Genomic DNA, 25,852 nt, shown 5'->3' on the forward strand with positions numbered 1-25,852 from the left:
ATTCACTACTCAGGCAAAATTCCTGATCTAGTTAACTGCTAGTAGGAGATCTACAGTGCAGTAGCCTACATGCTACTCTGTTCAGTTTCTAATTTGTTTGCGCCCTAACAGAACTACAAGTATGCTCTGTTTGAGTCCTGACTATGTAAGTATCACTCGTCACTAGGTATATGGCTTCTGTTTGGCATGGAAGGACAGATTCTTCTGGGTCATTTCTACTTTTTCTTCTAGGTTCTGGCATTTTGTCTTTATCCATCTGATAATGGAAGGCCATCTACTACTGTCAGTGCCCAACAATTTCCACCTTCATTTTCCATTTATTGAGCTTGGCCCCCAGTTTTCAGACGCCTTTAGCAATAGCCACCCGGGGCTCTCAAATGCTTTGTACACTGTAGATCAACTCGAAAAGTGGACCATCACTGTCATCCAGTACAGGAGCTAGTGGCTCAGATGGTGGCATTGTGCTCTGGCTATGAAGTTCAATTATTTATCACCTATCGTGGATAAAGTATTTTTTTTTTCTCCAGCAAGACTGTTGGGATCCAGCTGCCGGTTATCTTTAGTTGCAATTATAGGTTAAAGAAAAACGAGCACAGTTCAAACTCCTCATCCACACTTTCAAAGTACTACATAACACTGGCCCAGCATACCTCAAAAATCACCTCTGCTTTCACAAATCTTGGAGACACCTCCGCTAGTCATGACTCCTACTTTCACAGATTCCACGTATAAGAAACAAACTAGTCATGCGGTCGAACCTTCTCCTACATCAGTCCTAAAGCATGGAACGACCTGACACTATCTATAAGAGCCTTCTCCTAACTTCTTGAATTCCGCAAGAAGCTGAAGGACTGGCTGTTTGAGTAGTCCCATTAGGCCCTAGGTTCAGGTAGGCTCATACCTGCTCAGTGACAGGATACCATCCTCGGTGATAGGCCGCTCTACAAATCTACACAACATAACAAATCTAATGATTTTTTTATTTTCTCTGAAAAGAGTGATAGGAAAGCACCATTTTAAGGTAGGTTTAACCTGTTTCTTCTAGTTTGAAAGGCTCATGCTTTGTGGGTTATGAAAGACACTTTCAGTTTGAAATCTCTGGATATTGTGATATATTATTGACCTGGAAGACTGCTGTTCTGAATGCTCTCACATCTGCTAACAGGATATGATCTTTTCAGACTGTTTTGTTGCTAACATTGTATATTTTTACAAAAACTCATTAAACCTTTGTTCCTACTGAAAGTTATTTGAACTCTCATGTTAATGTAATGTTCTCCTCTCCCCCTCCTCTCCCCCCCCCCCAAGGACATTTTGGTACCTACAGTTGTTTTTTTCTTAGTACATGTCTTATCTAAAAATGTCTGTTTCGCAGCAACATTGGCCACATCACATGAGCTTGATACTTAGCTAGACCACCTCTTCTTAAGAATTTCTTTAGTAGATCCCTTCTAGACAGATAATTTTCCATTTAAAAACGTTTATGCCATTCATTCTATCCATGACACTGGATTAGGGAGAACTGGACACTGCAGTGAATATATCTTACTCAGTGTAGTGACTCTTACTGTTGTACCTCATTTCTGACAATCATGCTTACTTATCACTTTCTGTGTCTCCAGGTGTCACAGGACAACTGATAACTTAGGTGTGGGGGCCTGGTGTATCGGAAGAGGAGCCAGTGGCTAATTATTACCCTGACGTCTGCAAAGGTTTAACCTTTGTGGTGTAAAAGATGATCTGACACCTGCTCTGCAGCACTTGTGTCCAGAGGAAGGTCAACTAAAGGAGTATCAGCACAAGAAGGAATACGTGAGTACTTTACATAATATGACAAGTCTGAAATAAAATATCACCCAGAGAGAATCTGTGGCCTGTTCCTCTGTGGGTTAACATGTTGTTCATTACGGTGTCAAATGAAAGTCAGCCCTCACCTGGCCTGTTGTCTACTTAATGGGCAGTGAAGTTTAGATTCGTAATAGTTTCCTCATTCCTTTAGACACTTTGGGCAACTTTTCGGGGATAAACATAAAGTAAATGCAAGTTAGGGAAAAGTTGTTCCTCTTATTTGATAGTTGCTGAGTAACTGCTTGGACAATCAGAATACATTTGTTCTTGGTCTACATTCAAACAAATAGGTAAGCAAAAATCTTATAAAGCAGTATTATAAAGTCTTCGCTCACTTACACCAATGTCTAATTTCTTTTGGCTCTGGTCACAAGGGAAGCTCAGTTAAATTACGTTCAAACTGTTTGGTGTTGCTTTGCATTATAATGTTTTTTTAGGGATTTGACCACAAAAGATGCATTAGTCTCCCTACTTGTTAATATTTTCCTCTAACTTTGTATTGGTTGGGAGACGGGGTGTTTCCTAGATTGACAAGTGACTGAAATGCATGAAATGAGTGTTGTTATCAGTAAAAGCAACAGGAGTTGCCCTGAACACCTCTTGGAAATGAGGTCTTATAAACATATTTGTCACAATAAAAGTTTCCACAAGGTATTACTGTATAAGTGAAAGAAAAAAGGATTAATTTGAAGGGTGTTCTATAATTAATCAACTATGCTGTCCCCTAACAAAATAAAACAGAAAGTCATGCCCATTTCAATATAAACCATTCATTAGCAGGGAATGAAAAAGTTCCTCGTTGTCGTAACAGAAAGTTTCAATTCTATTAAAGACTCTATTAAGGACTCGGAGGCAAGGATTATGCTGCCAATTCTTCATTTTATTTCACAGCAACCATGTTCACCAGTAATCACAATAATAAAAAAAAACTTCCTTTCCCATAACCCCCAGGGAACAAACTGAAGTTAATAAAAAAGAAAATCAATCCAATATCCAATCAGGGAGCATCATGCCGTATAAGCCCCCTTGTCTGTTGCCCTCTTTCTTTTTGCAACTAAGCCGATCGTGGAAGTTCTTATTCTTGTTTCGAAGAATCAGTTCCTGTGATATAAAGAGCACTGGTGAACCTCGGAAACAATACCCAATGTCAACAACAATAAGTAAAATTTTAGCACGTAAATGTGCCAACCATTAAAATACAGTAAAGATCATACCAAGGATTCAATCCCTGTGCACACTTGACCAGGAATCAAGTTAGAAGTATACCATACAGCAGAAATCACCTGAAAGCACTTTACTTACGCTCATACTAGATCCAAGAACCCTGGTGGGACATCACTTATGCAAGGGTGATTTAATCCTCGATTCTGAGTCCTTAATAGGATTGAAACGTTCTGTTGCGAATTGTTCCTTCTATGGCAGGACCCGGTAGTTCAAAGCTTGTCCGCTACCAGAGCCGCCATGGAGGAGACTGGTTTGAAATAAAAACCTTTTAAAGGTTGATTAGGAAGACCAGTCCTCTGCATTCAAAATATCCTTCAAGCGGGCTCCTCGATCAGAACCTTTGGAAGCAATTGATCCCCAAGTGGAGTCTGCCCCAAACATCTTGGTGTCCGTTCCCACTTCCTACATGATCCACCGCACCCATCTTGCTGTGGTGGGTGAAGAGACTGCTCGAAAAGGCTTTCTCAAAGCAATTAAAAGTTGCTTCTCTCTGTGGGGACGAAGCTCTGCTATCATACTCTCATATGCCTTGATACATCTGACAATGCACCATTTTGGCATCTCTGAAAAGGGAGGCTAAAAAATCATTCAAGATTTACATTTTGTTTGTCTGACAACATGGAAGGTAACTCCTTCCGGACTGAAAAACCTTCCTGTGATGTCTCGGGCTCTAACATCAGACACCCTCCTGCAGGAGATAAGGCACAACAGAATGACTAACTTAGCTGATAACTGCTTCAGGGAGAGGTATCCGTTACGTGACCATGAGGATAGAGCATTTTAAACCTTATTCACGTCCCAGAGGACCGAGTACCTGGGTTCTGGAGGCAAAGACCAACCCTGCAGGTATGCTTCGGTCGCCACTGTCTTCGGGTCTGGTTTCCAGGTGAAGTACTTGGGAAGATGATGGTCGAGTCGGGAAGCAAACTAGCTGATCATGAATGGACCCTAGATGGAGAACAGGGCCTGAAACATCATTGTAAGAAGTTTCCACCGGCTGAAATCCCTGAGATGGCGAGAGTGCTAATCCGCTCCTAGGTTGGCCGAGACTGGGCGGTGGTCCCCCATCACAGAGACATGGTGTTCAGGGCAAAACCCTAAAAGTCCCTGGTTACAGTAGAGCGAGCCCTCAACTGAGTGCCTCCTAGATGGCTGATGTAATGGACCGTCGCCATATTGTCTATATAGTAGGTTGCACGTCTACACTCGATACCTGGTCCAGCATATGACTGCAAAGGAACCTGCCATCAATTCCAGGCAGTTGATGTGAAGGGACTGTTCCTTGGCGGACCATACTCCACCTGTGGCGAATTGCCCACAGCGAGCCTCGATGACCAGGCCCAGATGGCAGCCAAAAATTGCATGCCTATCCCATGCCTCCTTGTGGGATAGCCACCCCCGAAGCTCTTTCTTGGCCTTCACCAACAGAGGAATAAAGTGGGAGTATGTGAGGCCCTGGTGAAGGTGAGATGTTTTCAGCTGTTGTAAGGCCCGATAGTTAGAGAGGCCCCGTAAAATAGTCTAAATTGAAGATAACAAGCGACCTACCACCCTGGCTATCTGACGGAGGGAGACCCTCTGTTTCACCAGTGTTCTCCTAACTTCGTGTCTCATTTTTTCTATCTTCCTGAAAGGAAGCCTCAGGGAGTCAGCGCTGAATCTATCACAAACACTAGAAAGGTGATGGAGCACGCAGGGATCAGAGTGGACTTTGCTTGTTTTATGACAAACCCCAGGAACAGCAGAAGATTTACTCCCATCTGAAGGTGTCAAGATGGCACCTTTGGGCATTGGGCCATCAACAGCATGTCGTCCAGGTGTACTATCATACGTATACCGGATGCCCTCAACCTCTCTGACTGCTTTCAGAACCAGTCCAAAAGGTAGAAAGGTGAACTCAAAGATTTGTCCCCGCCATTGAAATTGGGGGATATGCCTGTGCAGTAGAAAAATGGGCACTGTGAGATGAGCGTCTTTGAAGTCCAACTGGGCCAGTATGTCGTTGGGGCGAAGCAAGTCTCAGAGGAGGTGAATACCCTCCATCTTGAAGTATCGATAAACCAGCCACTTCCCGGAGATTGATCACAGGTCCCGACTACCATCCTGCTTCTGGACCAAAAATAGATTGCTTATAAGTGACAAATTGCCTTTCCCAGAAGCTCCTGAACCTCCCGCTGAATCAGCGAGGCCTCCAGCCTCGAGAAAGGGATGGGTGTGTTGGCTGAAAAGGTGACCCCTAGAACTCTATATAGAACCTCTGTCCTGTTTGTAGCATCCAGGCGTCTAAGGTGGTTGTTCGCCAACTGTGCAAGAAGTGTGCCAGGCGACCACCCAAGCGCATGCATGAGATAACAGAAAAACTCACTGTGGGAATTTGCATTGGCTCCTGCTCCACGGGCACCGTTACATTGACCTCTGTGGCACAACCACCCTCTGGTAGGGTAGAATCCCCCAAATCGAGAGGAGTCTTGAAATAGTCCTCGCCGGAAAGCTTGACCTCTGCCTGAGTCGGAGTATTCCCCTACCATGTACGGCCCCAGAGAAAACAAGTGCACCAAATATACATTTGACTGTCGATTCGGCCTTGCAGAGAGAGTCGAAAGTGGAAACAAACTTGCCGAGCTCTTTGACTAATGGGCCACCAAAGAGTCCCGCTTGAGCCACTTGGTCCACCTCAAGGTTGCTAACGCTTCGTGCTTGGGTCAATTTTAATCAATAAAGACCTGAGCCTCTTGATGGAAATGGCGCAGTTAGCATTCCCCAGAAATATGATGGCCTGTTGGGCCCAGCTGGAAGCACATCAGGTGGGATAAGAGCACCAGAGGTCATGGCATCTTCCGCCATTTCAAAGATCTTCATAAGTGGGCCAATGACATTTGGAGTTTGACTTGGCACGACCAGCAGGAGTGGTCGATGCACTTCTTAGGGTCCTTCATATATTTTGCCAGAAAGGTGACCATGCGCTCATCTATGTCCGATGTAAGGGCCACTTTACCGTCCAAAGACAGACGTGGACTTTCCGTCCTAAGGCGGTTACGGACCTCCTAATCCAGAGGCTTCCGTAGTCTGTAGACCACATACTTGGCCATCTTATCACATGAAGTCCACTCGAAGGAGCGGGGGTGCATCAGGTCATCGGGGTCCAGAAGGTCTGACTGGGATTCCGTTTGAAACTCACTAGTGAACTATGACCCATAAGGGGGTTGAAAAGACGGCCTCCAGGATCTACCCTGCTCATAGTCACTTTCTGAACCAGTATGGGAATCGTCTGAGGAAGGAGAAGGGTAGAATGAGGCACAACTTTACTGGGACTGCAAAATCGGGAACATTGGACTGTGGGGCAGTATTAGCGCCTAAAAGGCCTTCTTTAGCCTGGCTAATGCGTCCATGTCCACCCAAGAGTCATGCTGACTTTTGCGCAGGTTCTCAGCGTGGGAGGCAGAAGCCTGTTCTGGGGCCAAAGCCCAGGAAGTTTTTACCTCATTGCAAGCTATGTAGGACCCTATCACCATCTCAATGATTCTCTTCTCCTGAGGGGCTATCGCGTCTGAGATATCCACTGCAACTCAGAAATCACCTGTGACCGGAAAGTATTACATGCCTTCCTCCTCCTCATAATATTCTATATTCCTCTATACTCCTGCAGGTAGATAGGTAGAGGTATTGTAGTGGCCACCTTCCAGGTAAGCGAGATTATTGAGACGGGGAGGGGACCCCTAGAGATAATCAGCTGACTGCAGTCAAACCTGAAGTCAGGGCTAATAATGTTCATATAGAAACCAACAGGCACCAGATTGAAAACGTCTATAAATGATAATATATCAAAACCAAATATGCCCAAAGCAACGAGAGCGCACACAATTTAAGAGGAAACCTTCAGGTTTATTTTCACAAAGAACAGGCATCAGCTTTCAAAATTAGATGTCCCAATGCGTTTCGAGGCTCCTGCCTCTTAATCATGGGTGATTAGCAAAAACAGCAGATTGACTCTGAAAATTTCCCTCGCAGTATGACTCATTTAAATACCCCCAGTGGGCTTTGCGCAGTGCACCAGTGTAACAATGTCATGCTGGGATTTGTAGTCCGTAAACAGAGTTGCTTTTGGGCAACTTGTTTACAAAATTACTTGCACGGCAGCTCTGCCGTGGGAAGGAGAACCATCTCGAAAAAAGAGAGGCCGAGGAGACAAACTAATTGACTTTGAGACAGCACATCACTCCTAATGTGTAAAGTACTCGCCTGCAATGCGCCGTATCCTACTGTGGTAAATAAATAAATAATACCCTATTTTTGACTAGACATATATCATAACAGATAGCTCAATAAATAAGAGTCAAGATTCGAGGTAGTAGGAGTTTTGCAGGTTTAATACAGCATAAGGACAGGAACAGGACAACCTGCATAGGAATAGGATGACAGGGCCCAGCAGCTGCTGGGGCTGGGATGAGCGCGCTCACTTTTAATAACAATACACGAGCATATATACATAGCGCAAACACATAGCATTACATTGCAGTAGGCGTAGCAGTGGGTGGAGCAGAAGGCGTGACGCGTAGCAGTCGCAAAAGATAAGAGTAAAAAAGGAGGTGTAACTCAGACATGTGATGCAAACGTAACAGAATATGTCATGAATGGGCGGAAACATAGGAGGGGGCTACCTAAGGAGCCGGGACCTCTAACCTGATGGTGCGCGCAAACTGGCAATGACGTGTTACGAGGAGAAGCTGGGGGCTATGAACTCTGTGCTAGGAGCAGAGACTAAAGTCTGGAGGGTCGGAGCGACATGTACCTAAACCCTATCTAGTATCTGATGTTTAGGGAACATGTTGATATAAACTAGAAGTCATGAGGGGAAAAGCTAATTGACTCTAAGACTAGAGCATGCATTTATTCTACATGTAGTGCGTGATGAAGAATATTAAATGACCATTAAATACAGTATTTCTCCTAACATGGAGCCGCATAGGCTAGACAATGACGGAAACTATTGATGCAGTTCAGTAGCTTAGGAATGCAGAGAAGGAGGACTGAACTGATAACTGGAATCATAACATAGTCTTGGCAGACTCAGAGGCAGAGCCAAGCTGCACCGGGCACTGCGAGGCAGGAAGTAAGTGAAAGGTCGAGGATACAGGTGGGGGCTGGATCGCTCCTTAGCGAGGCTTCAGGAGACAAGAGCTGAATCTGATGTCCGGGCCCTGTTGAGGCCTGGAAACGGGGACTTTATAATGAAATAACGTGCACACTGAGAAACGTGGCAACGTAGCTTTACATAGGCCTGGTATTCGTAGTATTCACGAGGACTGGAAACTGGCATACTAGAGGAGGACACAACTATAATTGCGTCATTAATCGGACATGGGCAATAACATATGCATATTGGTCATGCACACATAACATATGATGGATGACACGTAGGGACACAGAACATGACAAAATTTACTTTTCCACATTCCCTCCTTGTCACTACGTTTCCATCAGGAAACATCAATATTCATGATACCATCTATCATTTCATATAGTACCATTTGTTCATCTCGAATTGTCTTGGAACGGGATTTAGAACGGGGCTTGGGACTAGGAATACAAGAGGTAGCACACATGCCGCAAATCGCAGGGCCACATTGTATACAGAGGCAGCAGCTGAATATGATCGCTACTGCGATACCTAGAAAGGACAGGACTTTCCATCCCCAGGCGGAAATTATATTCCAGAACCAACCGGACCATGTCCAGGTGCCTGGATCTTGGTGTAATAGATGGGCAATTTTATGAAGTCTGGTTATAGCTGAATAAACAGACGGCGCGTTATTTGGAATAAAAATGCAACAACTGGATCCGATGACTCTACAGGCCCCGCCCCTATCGGCCAGTATGACGTCAAGGACGAGACGATTCTGGAGCACAACAATTCTCATAAAGGATTGCTCTTCGGTTAAGTTACCTAGAGCGGAGGCAGTCTCATCTACTACAGCTTCAAGGGTTCTTGTTAACCTACGGATTAGCTTACTATTTACAACTGTACCTAAATAAGGGAACACACCTTTATCAATATCAATGAATTGCTCTGCAGCAGTTTCAGTATAATCGACAACCGGGAGGTTTCTCTTGTGTCTAGTATGTACTAGGAAGGAATTCCTATGGTAGTCAGGTGGGGCTAGGAAAACAGGTGGCAGTAGGAAGGCAATGTAACAGGTTCCCTCCCAATCGAGGGGCAGACGAACATATGCGGTCTGACCACAAACAAAATAAGAATGACGTGAAGCTTTGAAAATAGATTTCCCACTGTCACTATACTTGATAACAGTAGTACAATCACTATGTCCTACGTGTACAGAACCATGATTTCGGACACATAATTCGCCTTTGACTGGTAGTACTGAAATAGCAGGTGAGTCTGGAGTAGTATCAGACTGAACATTCAGGACCATGAAATTCGAAGAATAGTTACCTAAATTATACACTTCATTTTCTAGATCTAAACCTGTTCTGTGGGGGAAACCTTGCTTGTCTGGGAAACATGTACTGTTAAGAAAAGACATATCTGTTGAGGATAACGTTAACGTGGACCATGCTCCACACGAACCATTATGTGAAAAAGGATAAGGAAAGAGTGGCAGAACTCCCTTCGACGTCTGGAAAGGGGGGAGTCGACCACACACCCAACAATTAGTGGCATTGCTGGTCTGGTGTGAATAATGTAACATGCGGATAAATGAGTTATTGCGCATAGCGAGGCGGTATGAATATTCGTGAGGAGGCAGATCACTAAACGTGTGCTCTGCTGTAACATTAGAAGGCTTATTTACATGAGGAACTGGGAAACACAGGAAAAATGCGTAACTAGTGCAGGAAATCAAAAGGCTGAGAAATAATATGAAACTCAGAAAAATGATACATCGAATTGAGTTTTGACTAACTCTCTCACTATGGGGGTCTATTTTATACATGTCAGAAACAGTCTAACCGTTTCACCTAGGGGAGGACTTATACAATCAAACTGACTGACTTATTTTACTAGACCGGAGTTTTTGCTTATACTCCTGCTGCGGAGTTTTCTCTAACAGGGGGGGTTTTGAATCAATGTCATTTGCGGGACAGTCCTTAGGAACAATGTTTTGACAAGTCTTGATATCCTGGGAAATGTTTTTAAAAACCGGCTTTAATCCGTAGAATTTCTTGACGTGCGAAAGGTGCACCCAGCCGCGGCGTCCTTCCAATTTCACAGCTGTACGGGTGGTGAGGAGGACCTGACGGGGCTCCTTCCAACGTGGCTCCAGCGGACTTGATCTGTCAAAGTTCCGGACGAGCACCATCGAACCTGGAACGATCTCATGCGGTGCCACCTTGGTATTGTCTGGAAATGCGGCGGCAACCTGTGAACGACATGAGTTGAGGGCAGACATCAAGGAAGCTAGGTAATCTGTCAGCATATTACATGAAACATCAGTAATACTTCGGGGTCTAGGAGTACCCCACATGTTAGGGGGGCGGCCGAATACGACCTCATACGGGGACAGACCTGATCTGGAATGTGCGACCATGCGCATATAAAACAAAGCAACTGGCAGAGCTACTAGCCAGTCCACACCCTTATCTTTACATATTTTGGCAATTCGAATTTTCAGAGTCTGATTATGTCTCTCGACTAGACCGGCTGCTTCAGGATGGCGTACACAATGGAACTTCCACTGGTACCCTAACAACAGGGAAACGTGCTTCATCAACTCAGATGAGAATGGCTGACCGTTATCAGAATATACGACTCTAGGGAGTCCATATCGAGGGAAGAATTCACGAACCAACTGCTTGGCAGTGGTCGCGGCTGTGTAATCTGGGACTGGATATGCTTCTGTCCATCTGGACAAAGCGCATACAACTACAAGGACATACTTGAAACCTCGACATCGCTCCATCTGAATATAATCCATCTGGAGGACTTCAAAGGGGTGGTCAGGGGGCTGGAAACCACCTTGTTCCTCCGGGACACTTTTACCTGGATTGAACTGACAACATATCATACAGGTACGGACTTTCTGCTTGGCTGCAGCTCGTAAATGCTTGTTGAACCAAATGTTCTGGATACTGTCTAACATTGCTTTTTCTCCTAAATGTGCTGGACTATGTGCGGTATTAATAATGACTTGAACCATAGAGTCGGGGAGAAACCATGCGGTCCTACCCTTTGTTAACCATCCTTGATCTGTCTGGACCCCTCCTTGTTCAGACCATTTCTTGATTTCATCGGGAGTAGCATGTAACTGGATATCTATGACATCTTGAGTAGGGTCCTTAACTGTCATGCATGTAGTCAGATCTGGAGTGTGTGTCTGTGTTAGATTAACTTGAATGTCTGGAGTCTGTGCTGTAAGCTTGGCTGTGCGATCTGCTAGATCATTACCTTGAGAAATAATGTCAGTAACTTTCGTATGTGCTTTGCATTTCATGATAGCAATAGATGTCGGTAAATGTATGGCATCTAACAGAGCTTGAATAAGGAGACCATGCTGAATTTTGGTTCCATGAGAAGTCATGAAACCTCTCTCCTGCCAGAGCACTCCAAAGTCGTGAACGACTCCAAATGCGTAACGTGAATCTGTGTAAACATTAACTTTCAGGTTCTTGGCGTGTATACAGGCTTGTGTCAGAGCAACTAGCTCTGCTGCTTGAGCGGACAGAGTATCAATACGGTGTGTTTCAATAACTTCGGTGTCAGTAGTCACTGCATACGCGGCGACTAGTTCTCCTGTACTAGTTCTCATACATGAACCATCCACATAAAGTGTCAGGTCAGGATCTGGTAACGGAATGTCTGTCAGATCTTGTCTTGGCTTTGTCGTAATGTTAACTACTTCCACGCAATCATGTGTGGCTGGATTTGAATTAACTGATGGTAACAGTGTAGCAGGATTCAGGATATTGCAGCGTCTAATTTCTATGTGTTGCTGAAACCGTGTCAATTCATAACCTGTTAAACGTGCAATTGTCAAGTGCTGTGTTTGTGTTCGGTTTAAAAGAACTTCCACGGAATGTGGGACTTGTACTGTCAAGGTATGTCCTAAGACTATGGAATCACTTTGTCTGATAGCTAGGGCTGTGGCTGCAACTGACTTGAGGCACGCAGGCAACGCCTGGGCGACTGGATCTAGTGTGCTAGAAAAATAAGCACAAGGCTTGTATTGTCCTGCTTGATCTTGTGTGAGAACAGATAATGCTGTACCTTCACGTTCAGTAACGAAAAGTGTAAAAGGCTTACTATAGTTCGGTGTCGCTAGAACTGGAGCTTGACATAAAGCTTTCTTTAACTCGTTGAAACTAAGTGTATGTTCAGATGTCCAAGGGAGAACAGTCGATACGGCTGCCTCCTGTGTCGTTAACTGTATCAGTGGCTTGGCTAGAAATGCATACTGAGGAATCCATTGTCTGCAATAAGAAGTAAGGCCGATAAAGGCACGTACCTCCTTCTGGGTCTTGGGCTGAGGAAGACTCGCTATCAACTGGATACGGTCTGGTGTCAACTGCCTACCCCTCTTGGACAGTAAGTGTCCTAAGTAGACCACTTGCTGGACACAGAATTGAAGCTTCGAAGGGGACACCTTGTGCCCCATCTCGGCTAGGAAATACAGAACCGTCAGTGACGCTCGCTCGCAGTCACGTTCAGAACGGGCTGTGATCAATAGATCATCGACATACTGGAGCAGGGCAGTGTCAGTTGGCATGTGAATGTTGTCTAGTTGTCTCTTGAGTGCTTGACTGTAAATACTAGGACTTTCTGTGAAACCTTGAGGAGCGCGTGTGAACATATAGCTCCTTCCATTTAAACAAAATCCGAAAAGAAACTGGCTGTCTGGATGGATGGGAACACTAAAAAATGCGTTCTTGAGGTCGATTACTGTAAAGAACGTGGCTTCGGAATCAATGGCTGTCAATAGGGAAGAGATATCTGGGGCAACTGGGTACTGAGGAATAATACATTTGTTAAGTTCTCGTAAATCAATCACTAATCGATATACTGGGGGTGCATTTGGATCAGTACGTTTCATGACTGGAATGATCGGAGAATTGCATACATTGGAGTCAGTTTCTACAACTACCCCTTGAGCCATGAGCTCGTCAATAATTTTGGATAAGGCTGCTACAGCCTCAGGTGGCAATCTGTACTGCCTGATTCGTGGTAACACTACACCTGGTTTGAGAGTCACACGATGGGGTGTGATTTGCATGTAACCTACATCAGTTGGACCTTGCGCCCATAAATGCTGCGGAACATTAGACAGTCTTGAATCAAAATCTCGTAATACATAGTGACCCTTAAAGTCACGTAGGAACAGACGTATTCCCTCTGGGGAACAACAGATAACTGCACCTAACTCTTTCAGTGTTTTAATGCCTAATAGATTTTCTGGACATGACTTAGTAAGTAACAGATCAGTAGTGCGGGACAATGGACCTACTTCTAGAGTGACTGGCTTTGAAATCTCATTAACGATAGGCTTTCCTGAAAATCCAAGGGAAACATTTCTTGAGCCTGAGAGCGGAGCCCCTGGAACTTCGGCATGACTAATTGTGGTCCTACTTGCCCCTGTATCAATCAAAAACTTTCTGTCTTTCCCTAATACTTGACTGTGAACATAGGGACCTTCTTGATCTACAGGTATCTCGATGAGAGGCAAGCCTACCTCCCTCTCTAGGCTGTTTCATGAATATGGCTGGTACTCTGGATACTCGGACTGTGCATACTGGTACATCTGCGATGTAACATGCTGTGTTGCGGCGATAGGCTGCGGTGCTGTAACTGTCTGTTGTGCATTCTGTGGCTGAGAAATCTGTGAAACTTGTTCCTGTCTAGGCGGACGTGGTCTTTCTTTAGTCTTACCAGTAGCTATGTTGTGTTTCAGAACTGTACACTCATTTATGAAATGACCTGGTTGTTTACAATAATTGCAGTTCCCTTTAACGGGTGCTGCAGGATGACTGGCTTGATTCGGACCCCTCTTCTGACTGTCTTGAGGAACAGATTGTGCAACTAGCACTTTCATCTTCGTGTCTTTCATACGTTTTCTCTCGTGTTCTTGCTCTTCCCTGATTCTATTCTGGTGGTACTGGAGCATCTGGAGCATCTGGGACGGAGTATTTGCTTGCCAGGTGCTTTCGACTTTCAGAACTCGGTTTTTAACTTGTGGGCTTGAATTCTCGATTAATTTGGTAACGAAAAGGTGAGGGTATGACTCACTACTTGTCTTGAGGCCACTGTTGATACTAAAGCACTTTTCAAACCTAGAATAAAAATCACTAATATCTTCATCTTGTTTCTGTTTACAGGCTGAGATTGCATCCCAGTCTTCCTTTCTAGTTGTTAATAATCTAGGTAAAACTTGAATCAATAATTCTGGTAATTCTTTACATTTCTCTCCAAGACCAGTACCTGGTACACGTATCTTATCTTCTGCTTCTAGGACTGCCCAATCTATCTTTTTCTCTCCCACCTCCCATTCTTTTTCCTTTAGCTTTTCATACACCCCTGCGGGTAGCAGAACCTTTAACATTTTAATGATATCTGGGTAAGTGTATTCTCCCATACGGAGCATGTCTTTTAATTCTCTATGGAACCCTGCTGGATCTTTGTCATGACAGGGAATTAATTTCTTCATTTCGAGGAGTTCCATCTTTGTGATCGGAGTGTATACAAACACTCGTTGCATTTCGCCACCCGTTCCTCTGACTGGGTGGACTTCTCGTAACGGATTCTGTCTGTCTATGTAGAATGATTTACTTTCTGGGGGTGAGACATGGACAAAATGCGGGTTCAAGAATGTTCTATATTTATGACGTTGTTCTAGAATGACACTAATTAAATCGGTACCTAGACCTCTCCATCTGTACTGGAGTAACTCGTTCAGGATATCATGTAACGGGCCTGGATCAGAGTGCTGACCCTCATACAGAGTAATGAGGTGCTGGATCATATACATACCCACCAGTCGCTGCTCGGCTGGGGGCATTTTCAGAAACATTTGTGCCACTATTTCGTCTGGAAAAGTGGTAGAATCAGTAATCCATCTGACTGCTGATCGGACTAGTTCCTGTTCATGCATAGTACTTAACTCACTGTAACCGATTCGTGATTTCAGAAGGTGATCGGTAGCTTGAAATACTTGTTCTAGGGAACCTTGTTCTGGTGCTGGATGATGGAAAATAGACTTGTGTTCTAGACGTAAATGGCGATCTGGAAATCTAGGTTTTCCTACATACGCTATTCTGGCAGTATTCTCATCGTCTTCCTCTTCAGGATCAGAGGTACTTTCTTTCTCGCTTACTTGTGCTGCTTTACGCTGTTCGTGTATCTTTATTATTTCTCTACGGATTTTCTTGTACATACTTTCCATGGCACCAATGGTATTGTGCTTTCCTTCGGCTATATTATCACTCCACTTTGTTAGAGTTTTCATTTCTTCCGGGTCTTTAGACGGATAATCTTGTTCTCTTATTAGACAGTTAATTAAGAACTTTAATATCATGCGCTGAATCTCGGCTTTCCTTTGAGACATGGCATCACTAATACTTTGTGGGTCATCCCCTGTACGGATGAACCGATATATCCTGTCTAGATCTTCTTTCATATTTGGTAGGGTGACTAGATACTCGGTCACTCTCCTTACGCGTACGGAATATAAAACCATATTAAACTCGCCTGGAACTGGGTCATAGACACATTCGCCAAGGGTTTGCCTGATCTCTGCAACAGACTTATTACTCTTGGGAGTACGCTGTGATGCTTGAGCATGTAATTCGAGTGCTGATAAACGCTTGTATGGCGGCGGAGTTTGAGGAAGACCTCCTCCTGCGGCCCCTAAACTGGAATCATCAACTGATGCTTTTCGTCCTGGCAGGGTGGGTAATTGTAACGTGGGCTGGACTTGTATGGCGGGCTGACCCAGGGGGGCTGTTAAGGGCACCCCGGTGTCTGGAGGAGCAGGAATTACCTGGTTTACAGGGACTGGCGGAGTGCGAACAGGATTTGCATATTCGGGGACTGTGTCGTCCAGATAGGACGAAATAAAAATATCAGCTGCGGTCGGTTTGTGACGTAGCTTGGTCGGAACTAATGGTGGCGGGAAATTACTGGATGCCTCTGGGGTCGCTTTTGGCAAGCCCTCAGCAAGAAGAGGATACATACCCTTAATGAGGGCATTCCTCTGTCTGTCTGATTGCTCAGTTCTAACTCGTTCACCTATCTCGATTAATTCTCTTTCTTGGGCTCGTTCTTGGGATTCTCTACTTAGTTCTGACTTTCTGATTTCTTTTTTGGTTCTCTTATGAGCTTCTTTGCGCCATAACTCGATGGCATCTTTCTGTGATTGTCTGGCCTTCTTTTTCCATAATGCCTCTTCTACTCGCATGATGCATTCGGCATCCCATGTACCCGATACGGGCCACCTATACTTTTCTTCTAACTGTTTGGTATACTCTACCCATAAATCTAGATACAATATGGCGCTTATGCCATGTTTCTGATACATAAAGTGACCTGGACTGTCCCTAGGCGGGACGGGAACTGCTGCTTCCAGCAGACCCTTTCTAGTTTTTAACTGACGTAATTTGGAAAATATGGGCATGACTGAACTGTAATCTAGACACAATACAATACACAATAAACACGATACTTACTTCCCATTCATACCACGACATTAGAATACATGAAAAACATTTAAAATAACAGTTCGGACAGAATACTACCTGGAAATACTTGAAATTTCTCGAGAACAGAACTGACTAGAACAGAAACTAGATGCACTGCTGAAACAGTACGAAACTTACCGGTCTCATAAAGAGACACGTCAGGACCCGCATCCACCGAAGTGAACACTTCGTTTGTGGGACTGTGTACCACCAACCCACAGACCAGAGTCAATTAAATTGACCCTGTCTAGATACCACCCCAGTAACGGTACTCACCGGGCAGCAAGAACGGAAGGCCTCGGACTGGACTGGACTGCTACGACGACGAACTTCGGACTTCGGACTTCAGTTACGGGTGGACCTCCGGATACCTCGGACCTTGGACTCTTGGCTTGGGCTCTGGTCGGGACTCGCCGCGTTCCTCCACCGTCTCGTCTGGATGCTGGACCGCCTCCTCCGTCTCCTCCGTGGGCCTGAGGGATACTTGAGCAGAAATATCTGCCACTGCGCAGAAGAGTTCCGTCACGACTGCAGAGGGTCAGGGGGTCGGCGTGGCTTCACCGACGCGTGGGGAAAGGGCAAGTCCCTATTCGGGCGCCATTATGTGGTAAATAAATAAATAATACCCTATTTTTGACTAGACATATATCATAACAGATAGCTCAATAAATAAGAGTCAAGATTCGAGGTAGTAGGAGTTTTGCAGGTTTAATACAGCATAAGGACAGGAACAGGACAACCTGCATAGGAATAGGATGACAGGGCCCAGCAGCTGCTGGGGCTGGGATGAGCGCGCTCACTTTTAATAACAATACACGAGCATATATACATAGCGCAAACACATAGCATTACATTGCAGTAGGCGTAGCAGTGGGTGGAGCAGAAGGCGTGACGCGTAGCAGTCGCGAAAGATAAGAGTAAAAAAGGAGGTGTAACTCAGACATGTGATGCAAACGTAACAGAATATGTCATGAATGGGCGGAAACATAGGAGGGGGCTACCTAAGGAGCCGGGACCTCTAACCTGATGGTGCGCGCAAACTGGCAATGACGTGTTACGAGGAGAAGCTGGGGGCTATGAACTCTGTGCTAGGAGCAGAGACTAAAGTCTGGAGGGTCGGAGCGACATGTACCTAAACCCTATCTAGTATCTGATGTTTAGGGAACATGTTGATATAAACTAGAAGTCATGAGGGGAAAAGCTAATTGACTCTAAGACTAGAGCATGCATTTATTCTACATGTAGTGCGTGATGAAGAATATTAAATGACCATTAAATACAGTATTTCTCCTAACATGGAGCCGCATAGGCTAGACAATGACGGAAACTATTGATGCAGTTCAGTAGCTTAGGAATGCAGAGAAGGAGGACTGAACTGATAACTGGAATCATAACATAGTCTTGGCAGACTCAGAGGCAGAGCCAAGCTGCACCGGGCACTGCGAGGCAGGAAGTAAGTGAAAGGTCGAGGATACAGGTGGGGGCTGGATCGCTCCTTAGCGAGGCTTCAGGAGACAAGAGCTGAATCTGATGTCCGGGCCCTGTTGAGGCCTGGAAACGGGGACTTTATAATGAAATAACGTGCACACTGAGAAACGTGGCAACGTAGCTTTACATAGGCCTGGTATTCGTAGTATTCACGAGGACTGGAAACTGGAATACTAGAGGAGGACACAACTATAATTGCGTCATTAATCGGACATGGGCAATAACATATGCATATTGGTCATGCACACATAACATATGATGGATGACACGTAGGGACACAGAACATGACAAAATTTACTTTTCCACACTACTACGGACTCGGACTTCTTAAAAAGCTTTTATTTACAAAGTGCGCACTACACCTACTAGAGGAAAACACTGAGCTCGCAGTAAGGATTTCGTATCCCAACATGCATTAAAGATTTTGCACTTAGCAACAGCCCACTGGGGGCGATGGAAATGAATAAAGCCGGAAATTGGTAACATGTGAGTTTGCGATGCTTTGTTGTTAAGCAGCCCAGGAAGAAGAGGTTTAACCTCGAAACGCGTTGGCACAGATGGAAAGTAGCCGGAGCATGAAGGCGAGATGTAATTGAATGCCTCAGGGTGAGAGTGATGTTGTGTGCCTTTCCAATGCTTTTGGGCAACTTGTTTACAAAATGATAATATATGTAGCTATATATAGGCTCCATGAGGGGTTGTGAGACTCACTAGGCCCCACAGTTTAGGGCTAGGCAGACAAATGCCCTGGCAGAGTCAAAACAGGCTTTACAAGGAACACTGTTCACCTGGGCAGTCTGCCTCAATTATGCCAAAGAGGAGAAACAAAGGGCTTTTATTTCACAGGTCCAACATACATGTCCTAAGCAATAAGGAGGAATCCTGTCTCCTGAACCATTTATACACCCACACACAAGGGTACACATATCACTATCACTGACCTTTACCTGCCGCTCTTACTAGGAACTTCATACCAGGAGGGAGGGGCAGTATAATTGTCAAGCACGCCGCGGGCGATGGCGCTCAGCAAAATGGGGAACTGACGCACGCTCTGCTGCAGCAGTCTGGGACAAGGCCTCGCGTTGCGACACAGAACAGTGGGAGGCAACCCGCCACGTACTGAGGCCCTGCAACCCTCTGCCAAGGGTAATCACAACGAACACCTACAAGATCGCCCTTCAAAGGAGTGATGCGGGGTTGCTACACCCGCTATCAACTGTGGCGAAAACACCTTTGTGGAAGGAAAAATTAAACACATCAAACAACCAACAACAATCATGAAAGAAAACAAAATGAACCGGAGCCCGTCACTTAATTGGCACAGCAGCCAGCAGCAAAGGAAGAGGGCAACAGATAAGGGACAAAGCGGCTTCTAGGGCATTTCACACCCTGATTGGATATTGGACTGATTTTTTATGAACTTCAGTTTCTTGCCTGGGGGTTATGGGAAATGAAGTTTATTATTGTGGTTACTGGTTAACATGGGTGCTGTGGAATAAAATGAAGAAAGGACAATATAATCCTCGCCTCCAGGTCCTGCCATAGAATTCAGTTGTATGCAGGAAACATGCTCAGTGCAAAAATAGGTGAACACATGCAGCCAGATTCATCAAGCGAAATGCGCTCGCAAAAGGGCCAGATTCTGAGAATCTGGCCCTTTGCGAGTGCAATTTTTGCATTTGAGTTTCATCATCCCAAATGCAAAAATCGCTAATAAAGAATTCGCAAATTTGCGAGGATTAGCATTTAAGGAATCTCTATTAGAGATTCCTTAAATGCTATTCATGAAACATTTAAAAATTGCGAATTCGCAATTTAGGACCACTATTTACCACGAAGTCAAACCTCGTGGTAAATAGCGAAAACTGAGAAAAATGCATTTAAATGCATTTTTCTAAGTCGCATGTTACACACACACATGTCCTTTGGACATGTGTGTGCACAACATCAGTGTAAATTCATATTTCAGGGGTGCTACAGGGTGTCCTTTGGACACCCCTGCACCCTTGAAATCGCATCCTTATTTGCGATTAGCAAATTGCTAATCGCAAATAAGGAATAACTCCCCATTCATTCCTATGGGCATGTAGGCCCATAGGAATGCATGGGGAGTTATTCCTTATTTGCGATTAGCAATTTGCTAATCGCAAATAAGGAACATGTAGGAATCGCAATATTTTTTGCAATTCCTACATGAATCCCGTTTTGCAAGTCCTTAATAGCGATTCCTTATGAATCGCTATTAAAGACTCGCAAAACAGGTCTTTGATGAATCTGGGGGATGCTGCTCTGAGACGACCAAGCATTTTCTCTCTGCAAGTCCATTATTCAAAAACCCAAGATCTAAAAGGCTAGCCTCAGCCTGTAGACAACTGGGAATCTGATGTCATTTAGAAGCATTGCGCATCCTCAGAACAGACACAAGGCCTTTAGTAGTTTGTGCAGTGGCCAAATTACTGGGGAGAATGTGGCTAATTAGGAGGCAGGTGCAAAAAACCGATCTAAGTACACCATCATACTAAATTCTAATCTAAACTCCAATAACCAATAGTCTACATTTGATATCTTTGTTACAAATAAATATAGGACTTATGCTTAAATTACTGAGAACTTGTGCAATATTCTATTTTTGTACGTTATGCATTAGCACTTTATGTAAATTTTTATGGCTCTATTTCTCCTCTTTGCATTAAAACTGAGTCCCCTTTGAAGCAATTTTCCCACCAAGGTCCCATTCCTTTATGTCTCATAGCTTCAGTAAAATAGTACTTAATATGAATTGTTGCTCTAGATCCGAGATATTATTTGCTAAATTAATCTCAAAGATAAAGGAGTTTTGTATCTTTATACATTTAAAAAAAAAATCTTGTATTTTTAGATGTTTAAACTATAGGCATGGACGTTTGTCCAACCTTGTGAGAATACTTTTATCAATCTGTTTTCTGTTTTTTGTCTGGTTTTATCAAGTAAGCTGTTGTTATTTATTGTCATCCATTTTGGCTTAAAATACGTAACATTACAATTTTGTATTACTGAACATACTGTATTGTACGCCTATGCACTTTAATGGTTGTAACAACCGAATAAAGTTTGATGATGATAATTTGGTGTCTGAATAGTCAAAGTTTGTGTCAGTTTTTCTATCCCCTTAAATAATAGTGCGTCATCGTCATCATCACCACGACACAGTGGTTGTATCCTGATCTCATACATTTCGAAAGCAGCAAAACTCAGCACTAAAGGAAGAATGGAAATTGATTCCTGGAGTCTTTTTTTTTTTTGCTTTAAAGAACTGCTAAACTGCCTCCGGGTATAAAAGCCAGAGAGTTGTATTTTATTCCTCAAATTATGATTGTGTGCTTCTCTGTCAGAACTTCGATTCTTGCCAGGGTGGCATTCAACTGTAAACCATAATTTGACTTTGGTTATCCACTTTCTTTCTTCGTACATTTATTTTATTGTTTCTAGACCGAACAACCCGTCCAGAGTACAATAACAATACTTTGCTTTTGACATATTTGAGATTATTAATTTCTCGCAGATTTAACAATTGCCCACTCCCCTCTCCAGAGCCTCCAACAAGCCCTTTTCCAAGTCACAAATAGCTATCCAGCTTTTAATGCTGAGAAGGATGCCTAGCTCTGACCCTTATCTTTCCCATTTTGTGTTTCCTTCATGCGATCGTCCGAAAAATGAAGGGATTGCAGAGAACTGGTGCATATCAAAGTTTGTGGGCTAACTTTTAGGCACGTTTGCAAAACTGTCTTCCCTCTCCCTGCATGTTCCTTGTCAACTATCCAGTTGCTTATACCAAAAACAGCCTTCCTTTTTGCAGAAAATGGCATCAATAACATTCAATCATTCTTTGTTATTTCCACTGGAGATGTTGGCTTCAATCCTAGGATTATTGTTGCTGGATCACAAGGTACATGGTGTTTCGCGGAATTCCTAATATAAGTCAGCATTTCCTTCAAAAAGATGTTTATCCCAAGGAATGATCACTAAATATACAATTTGTTCCCCTGCATCCCATAACTTCTCCAACATTTTCTCTTTGTATTGGGATACAAGTTTCTCAGATTATTGGGGTTAAATACCAGTAGATCATCCATTCATACAGTGTTTCCCTGTTCTAAAAACTGCAGACCATTTTAGCGATATCTTCATATAATGTCTGTCATCTAGATATTACAATGCTGGTATCCAGTAGGCGTTCCCATCTTTTTAAGTCTGGCCACCCTTTTCTCCACCTATGTCCGACAGTTGTGAGTATATTTTCAATTTCAACTTTTTGTGGATGCAACTGTCGGAAAGTAGGCTCTGCTTTCATAGTTACCCCCACATTTTGCTTGGTGTCAGTATGTTCTTGACTTAGTCTGACTGGTATCCTGCTAATCAGGACTCCGGTCACTGTGCTTTCTCCCTAAATTGACCATGGTAAGTACTTTTGTACATCTACAATTGGCTACCGGTGTAGCCTTGTAAGTCCCCAGTATATGGTACTAAGGTACCTAGGGCATAGGTACACCAGGGTCTCCAATGGGCTGCAGCATGTATTGTGCCACTCATGGAAGTCCACTTAAACTGTGACTACAGGCCTGCCATAGTAGCCTGTGTGAGTTGGTACTTGCACCTCTCACAATAGATATAAGTTTCCTTATATCTGAGGTCACGGCACTTTAAAACTATAAGTCACCCCTATGGCAGGCCCTTCAGTCCTGAGGGCAGGATGTTTTATTATAAGTGGGAGGGTGCCCCTGCTTGAGATGGAATGGGTTGACATCCATAAATGAATTACTGCTTTAGAGAGGGCCTGTAACATTTGTAAAATTCAGAAGGTCCCCCAAGGCAGCTATCCTGTGGCTCTCATTTGCTAACAAAGGTAGAGAAAAACTTCTCACTGTTAGGGAGGTAGATGCAGATAATTTCTCAGCCTTGAAGAGTGCCCTCATAGAGGGGTTTGTTTTAACCACTGAACAGTACATGGTTAAGTTTAGGAACACATGGGGCATGGCCGAGCAGAGCTGCAAAATGGCCACTTGGCAGAGAGGCTCTGCCGTCCGTGCATATCATCTGACATTTATCCTGCGATATACCACCAATCCCAGCCTAAAACGAGAGAAATCGTGTGTGTTTATAACTGTGGCACACACTGGTGGGTTTGAAGCAGCGTAGTGCTGAGGATTGCCGCAGAGACCTGCCTTGTGGTCCCACGGCCTATCCTCAGCTCGGGGAGCGCGCTACAGGGAGTAATCAACAGCACATCTGTAACCACGACTTACCGGGGAATACCTGCGGGCTGCGCCGGAGCCGTCTACATCCCTGCTGGGAACCCGTACAGTGACTGGAGGCGGCTGCAGTCTACACAGAAGTGATCCTGTGGTGCTTGGGGAAGCGTGCAAGGAGCCGTGACCGTCTGGAGGACCCCGCCGGCAAGCGATCTTGTGAGTGGCGTGTCTGTGGCTGTGTCTGCCTTTGCTCCTGAGATGCAGGCGGAGACGGCTGCGGCAGCCGATAGCAGAGCGTGCAGCACTGTGAGGTGCGGGTGCAGCACAACAGAGACTTGGCATTAAAGTGACCACCCAACATACTCCAAAAACGACCCGGGTGGGCTGGCTGTAATCGGGGCCCGTAGCTACGCACAACCAGAAGGGGGCCAACAATTGGGAAAACATACAACAATCAGACCTAGCTGTGCTTTGATAAATGTTCCACTAGACAACAGGACACGGAACCGGCGCCGCCAACAATAGTGCCAGAAACACAGATGGACTCTGACCAAGAAGACGATATCAAGGCAAAGCTGTGTGATGTGAAGGTCAGTCTGCGTGCGATAAACTCAAAACTGGACTCGCTCGCGGAGTGAATGCATCACGTATCGCAGAAGGTAGAGCAGCACGAAAACAGAATTGATGCACTTGAAATAAGGGTGTTGGATTCCAACGACCGTCAAGCAGAGGGACAGAAACAACTTCTCCACATGGACAAGGTACTTGAAGCCATAAGGGCAAAGAATGAAGACCTCAAAGCGCAATAGTGGAGAAATAACATCCGCATAACGGGAATGCCAGAGACCACGAATATAACGAATATAGAAATATACATAGAAGTGCTCTTCAAAGACTTATTTGGGTCTGACCTGTCCACAATGTTCCTGGTGGAGCGGGCCCATTGCACTCAGAGGCCCAAGCCTCCCCCTGGCGCTCAACCCCTTCCGATACTAGCTCGACTATTAAACTACAGGGACAGGGACACTGTTTTACGAATGGCCCGCGAGCAAGGATCATTACAGTATCATGTCAATGCCATTGCTCTATTTCCAGACTTTACCTTGGCCGTCCAGGCGGCATGGAGGGAGTTCATCTTGGCCAGAAAACTACTCCAAAAGGCAGGCACCAAATATGCAATGCTTTATCCTGCCAAGCTCCGGGTGCAGACTGGTAGTAGACCCATGATCTGTACGGACGCAAGTACTGCTTTAAAGTTCACCAAACAGACCGCAAGGAAGCAACACGGCCAAGAAGGCGTGAGTGATACTTCACAGCGAGGCCCGCTAAGTGACAATAACTAAACCAGTAGGGCCTTCCGATTACAGAACAAGACCGGGGGAGGGTCGGTGAGAGCTGCTGGGGTGCATAGCAATTGGTACACCTTAGTTCGTTACCCAGTGCTTCTACTAGCTTTGAGCTTGGATAAATTTGTGTGTGTTCTACCTCTCTCTAAACTTGTTCCAGGATAAGTGTACCGGTAGTACAACGTACGCTCGGCCACCCTGCTGCTTTGCGACAGGGCAGAATGTCGGCCACCCCATGTTTCCCCTGGGATAAGTCCCTCTAGCCCTAAGACCCAAGGAATTATTACCGACACAATCCCTCGCCAATGGCATCTGGGGGCCCATTTACAGGTTGGCTGGGTTCCGCCTCCGCAAATGACCTTTGTCGCATCAGGCATTGGAGAACGGACCTCGGTCCGCACTGGGTAAAAGTTTGTTGTTAACTCTGTGTAGACCAAAATGCGTTGTTGAAATGACTTACATGTCACGGTGTAGTGTAGGGTACCACTGGGTTGTATTCTATCGTTTGTATTGTGGATGCAGCCCAATGTTATAGTGTGTATGTTTTGTCTCTCTGGCTGGCCGGCTGTTCTGACAGCTAAGTAATGTACTGTACTTCTGTGTTATTGTTTAATGTCTTTTATACGAAATGCCAATAAAAACAATAAAAAAAAAGTTTAGGAACACACAGAAGGCACACAGCCAAGACAGGTTAGATTTTGTAGGAAATGCTATTAAGGCTCTGGAAGGCTGGCTTCATGGGAGTAATGTGCATGACTATAAGGACTGTACAATTTATTGATGAGGGAGCACATCTCTAATAATTGTCAGAATCAACAACTGCACCAGTACCTGGTAGACTCAGATGTGACCTCTCCCCAAGAATTGGGAAAGAAGGCAGACAAATGGGTCCTCACCAGGGTAAAGCAGAAACCTCATGGTGGTGGTGAACAGAGGAAGCTAGATTCTTCTAAGGCCCAAGAGAAGGGTGGGGAGAAAGGTAAGGACAAGGAAGTCTTCACAAGGTCCCTAAAAGTCTTTCTCTGGTGGTGCATCCCA

General features: G+C 44.7%; 1 protein-coding gene across 4 annotated transcripts in view; it reads left to right on the forward strand.

Annotated features, from left to right (window-relative positions):
- Positions 1–25,852, forward strand: part of STK33 (serine/threonine kinase 33) — a 1,224,797-nt gene that overhangs the window by 174,996 nt on the left and 1,023,949 nt on the right. For 3 of the 4 annotated variants that reach the window (XM_078680992.1, XM_078680994.1, XM_078680993.1), the window contains exon 2: positions 1,623–1,812. The gene's annotated coding sequence lies outside the window, so the exon portion shown is untranslated. Of the gene's footprint in view, positions 1–1,622; positions 1,813–2,071; positions 2,139–25,852 lie in introns of those variants that run through there. The other variant, XM_078680995.1, reaches the window with a different exon arrangement.

This window comes from Lissotriton helveticus, chromosome 3_1, assembly GCF_964261635.1.
Source record: "Lissotriton helveticus chromosome 3_1, aLisHel1.1, whole genome shotgun sequence".
Lineage (NCBI taxonomy): Eukaryota > Metazoa > Chordata > Amphibia > Caudata > Salamandridae > Lissotriton > Lissotriton helveticus.